Genomic DNA, 5,270 nt, shown 5'->3' on the forward strand with positions numbered 1-5,270 from the left:
CCTAAGTGACTTGTTGGTTGTGGAAGTGAAAAAGCATCCTTAATGTACAGCCCGTCACAGAGCACCCAGCTTGAGTGAAGACGCAGGAAACATAAAGCAGGGACATGCAGTGACCACAGGAAAAGTAAGACAGTCCAGGAGAGGGACCTCAGGGAGAGGAAGTGGTGAGAGAATAATGGGGGACAGTCCACTTAGTGTGCCATTTCCAGAGACAAATTGTGTAGGGAAAAGTGGAAGAAGGTGAAAGGGCTAGCAGTGAAATCTGCAAAGACTTTGAACTGTTAAAAATGGAACATTGAAAAAAGTCAATCTATAAATATTCCCCTACCTCATGTGGGAAAATGGGTCAGAGGAGGCCCATTGAGATATCCAAGCATAATTCATGCGATAAAGTTTAAAAGGGGGAATTAGCATTTACACCATACTCAAAGTTATGTTTGACTTAATTGATTCATAAATATGGCCATTAGTTTATATGCATGGTGTAAAATTTGCTTATTACATATATTTACTTTAAATTTAAGCTTAAATTTATAAACTTTATCAGATAATTAGCTGTTTGCAATACAGTAGAGCTTCGAATACCAATCAAATGCCATGAAGAAAGGGCAGGCTATTCTTCATTTGATCTACTATAACCCAACTTCCTTGACAGAGTAGATAGAGGAGAAAAAAACTGGAATATTGAAAAGGCATGAGTATAATGAACACAATGAAAAATACAAATTACAAAAGAAGGAGAAAATGTTTCTTTTCTTTAATATAGGACCAATAGGAAATATCTTATAGGAAGTATCAACAGGAATAACTGAAAGTGGGTAGGCTTTCCTTAGGAGCAGAAAGTAACCTAGACTCTCTGAGATACTGAGAATATTTCTTTTCTCCTGGGTTTCTATTTCTCTAATTACATTAATCTATTCATCTGTTAATCATCTATTTTTTAAAAGACTAATTTTTTTGGAAATCCATAGTGCATGCACAGTCATGCCCAACTTTTTGCAACCCCATGGACCGTAGCCCACCAGAATTGGAGAATGTGAATACTGATTTGGGAAACATAAGTCAAACAAGAGCAAAAGTTTATGTTAATTTTAATGCTTGTCTATTAAAAGTTCCAAACTGCTTCATTTTCTTTTTTACATGGTAAACTCACACCAACTCACAATCAGAGAAGTAAAATCATATTCAATATTCACTCAACAAACATTTATTGAAAATTCTCTTTAAGAGGATATGCTTGGCCCTGTGTTCAGGACCATCATTCCCTTGAAGATCAAGAAAAGAATTTTGAATCACATTCTATATCCTGTGACCTGAAATGTAGCATTTATATACCCAGTGTTGGTATGATGCCCCAAAACAAAGTTATAGTTTTGATTTAAGATTATCCCTCCAAACTTTCAGGCTTTACTTTTTTTAATGCATTCTGGTATCTTAAATTTAAGGTCTTTACTAACTTCAAATAGATTTAATGAAAACATATTAATCAATTAGTTTCTTTCATTATATTTGATTCATGATATTCAGAAAACTAATTAATGATTTTTTAAAATGTAGTGGCTCAGGGATTTAATAACATGAAACTTCCTTTACAGAAAAATAAAACTATCGCTATACTCACTATAATTATATGACATATAATGTAATTACTATTTTTAAGTTCACATACCTTAAAATCTGATGTAAATGTTTTCACGGAAATAAAACTTCGGCTTATAAAACTCATTATTTTAAAATTTACTGTACATCAGGAGCTAACCTGAAGATCAGCCAAAATCCACAGTTTTCCCTGGCGCAATTCTAAATATACAATAAAATATGTGTTATTTTCTCTCAAACACTTTATATTTAGTGGTTTTAAATTATATACTAATCAGTCTCTATAAGTAAATTCATCTGTTAAAATTTGATATCTTAAAACTAAATACACTCAAATTAAGAGAGTATATAACACTGAGAGGATCAATCTTTTAATATTTTTAGAGTAGGGATAAATATAATTGAAATTTAAGAGCTTAATTTTTACAACTTCTCAAATATCATGCTCATAATATACTGCAGTTAAAAATTTCCTTTATTTAAAGAAATTGGTGATATTTTTCAATCATCAATTCTATAGGTACATTTAACTATAACCCTGGCACTGCCAATGCATCAGTGACTCAGTCACTGATGCCAGGGATGCCAGTGACATACCACCGACACAATAGACACGAGTTTGAGTAGACTCCAGGAACCGGGGTTGGACAGGGAAGCCTGGTGTGCTGGAGTCTGTGAGGTCGAAAAGAGTCAGACACGACTAAGAGACTGAACTGAACTGAAACATAACATACTTACCACCTGGAAAAAGTCAAAAGCTTACAATTATTTTTACAGAAATAATCTACTTTCTTGAAGACTATTTTCTTTTTCTCTTTCCTTCTTTAACAAGTTAAACACAAAAACTTCGAATACTACTCTAAAAAATAATGAAATTTTCAAAATAAGAATCTTTGTCTTTCTTCAAACTGTATAGGTTCAGTTCAATTCAGTTCAGTCGCTCAGCCGTCTCCAACTCTTTGCAACCCCATGAATCGCAGCATGCCAGGCTCCCTGTCCATCACCATCTCCCGGAGTTCACTCAGACTCATGTCCATTGAGTCAGTGATGCCAATCCAGCCATCTCATCCTTGATCATCCCCTTCTCCTCCTGCCCCCAATCCCTCCCAGCATCAGAGTCTTTTCCAGTGAGTCAACTCTTTGCATGAGGTGCCCAAAGTACTGGAGCTTCAGCTTTAGCATCATTCCTTCCAAGGAAATCCCAGGGTTGATCTCCTTCAGAATGGACTGGTTGGATCTCCTTGCAGTCCAAGGGACTCTCAAGAGTCTTCTCCAACACCACAGTTCAAAAGCAGCAATGCTTCGGCACTCAGCCTTCTTCACAGTCCAACTCTAACATCCATACATGACCACAGGAAAAACCATAGCCTTGACTAGACCGGATCTTAGTCGGCAAAGTAATGTCTCTGCTTTTGAATATACTATCTAGGCTGGTCATAACTTTTCTTCCAAGGAGTAAGCGTCTTTTAATTTCATGGCTGCAATCACCATCTGCAGTGATTTTGGAGCTCCCAAAAATAAAGTCTGACACTGTTTCCACTGTTTCCCCATCTATTTCCCATGAAGTGATGGGACCAGATGCCATGATCTTCATTTTCTGAATGTTGAGCTTTAGGCCAACTTTTTCACTCTCCTCTTTCACTTTCATCAAGAGGCTTTTTAGTTCCTCTTCAATTTCTGCCATAAGGGTGGTGTCATCTGCATATCTGAGGTTATTGATATTTCTCCCGGCAATCTTGATACCAGCTTATGTTTCTTCCAGTCCAGCGTTTCTCATGATGTGCTCTGCATAGAAGTTAAATAAGCAGGGTGACAATATACAGCCTTGACGTATTCCTTTCCTATTTGGAACCAGTCTGTTGTTCCATGTCCAGTTCTAACTGTTGCTTGCTGACCTGCATACAGATTTCTCAAGAGCCAGGTTAGGTGGTCTGGCATTCCCATCTCTTTCAGAATTTTCCACAGTTTATTGTGAGCCACACAGTCAAAGGCTTTGGCATAGTCAATAAAGCAGAAATAGATGTTTTTCTGGAACTCTCTGGTTTTTCCCATGATCCAGTGGATGTTGGCAATTTGATCTCTGGTTCCTCTGACTTTTCTAAAACCAGCTTGAACATCAGGGAGTTCACAGTTCACGTACTGCTCAAGTCTGGCTTGGAGAACTTTGAGCATTACTTTACTAGCATGTGAGATGAGTGCAATTGTGTGGTAGTCTGAGCATTCTTTGGCATTGCCTTTCTTTGAGATTGGAATGAAAACTGACCTTTTTCAGTCCTGTGGCCACTGCTGAGTTTTCCAAATTTGCTGGCATATTGAGTGCACCACTTTCACAGCATCATCTTTCAGGATTTGAAACAGCTCGACTGGAATTCCATCACCTCCACTAGCTTTGTTCATAGTGATGCTCTCTCAGGCCCACTTGACTTCACATTCCAAGATGTCTGGCTCTAGATTAGTGATCACATCATCATGATTATCTGGGTCGTGAAGATCTTTTTTGTACAGTTCTTCCATGTATTCTTGCCACCTCTTCTTAATATCTTCTGCTGCTGTTAGCTCCATACAATTTCTGTCCTTTATTGAGCCCATCTTTGCATGAGATATTCCCTTGGTATCTCTAATTTTCTTGAAGAGATCTCTAGTCTTTCCCATTCTGTTGTTTTCCTCTATTTCTTTGCATTGATCACTGAAGAAAGCTTTCTTATCTCTTCTTGCTATTCTTTGGAACTCTGCATTCAGATGCTTATATCTTTCCTTTTTGCTAGACCATTCAGGTATGACCTAAATCAAATCCCTTATGCTTATACAGTGGAAGTGAGAAATAGATTTAAGGACCTAGATCTGATAGATAGAGTGCCTGATGAACTATGGAATGAGGTTCGTGACATTGTTCAGGAGACAGGGATCAAGACCATCGCCATGGAAAAGAAATGCAAAACAGCAAAATGGCTGTCTGGGGAGGCCTTACAAATAGCTGTGAAAAGAAGAGAGGTGAAAAGCAAAGGAGAAAAGGAAAGATATAAGCGTCTGAATGCAGAGTTCCAAAGAATAGCAAGAAGAGATAAGAAAGCCTTCTTCAGCGATCAATGCAAAGAAATAGAGGAAAACAACAGAATAGGAAAGACTAGAGATCTCTTCAAGAAACTGTATAGGTACAACAACTAAATTAATTGATTCTAGGATAATACATCTAAACCATAAAATATAGATAGACAATTTGCACAACTGAAGAAATGAGTATAGATTAGCATTATTGATCAAGAATTATCCATACCTTGGACAAGAAATATTAACAACATTAATAGCAACGATTTTTATTTCCCTACTAAGTCCCAGGCCTCATCCCAGGACTTTTGCATGTATCATTATTAATAGTCACAAGAGCTTTGCACGGTGCAGTTTCCTTTTTCATTTTTACAGTTGGAACAACTGTGCTCTAGTACTCTTGCCTAGAAAATCCCATGGCCGGAGAAGCCTGGTAGGCTACAGTCCATAGGGTTGCAAAGAGTTGGACATAACTGAAAGGCTTCACTTTCACTTTCACAACTGTGCTTCAGTCCAGATAAGCATTTGCCTGAGGCCAAAGAAGTAGAAGAGCTGGAAAGTGAAAGTGAAGTCCCTCAGTCCTGTCCAACTCTTTGCCACCCCATGGACTGTAGCTCCATGGGATT

The sequence above is a fragment of the Capricornis sumatraensis genome, chromosome 13 (genome assembly GCF_032405125.1).
Source record: "Capricornis sumatraensis isolate serow.1 chromosome 13, serow.2, whole genome shotgun sequence".
Taxonomy (NCBI): domain Eukaryota; kingdom Metazoa; phylum Chordata; class Mammalia; order Artiodactyla; family Bovidae; genus Capricornis; species Capricornis sumatraensis.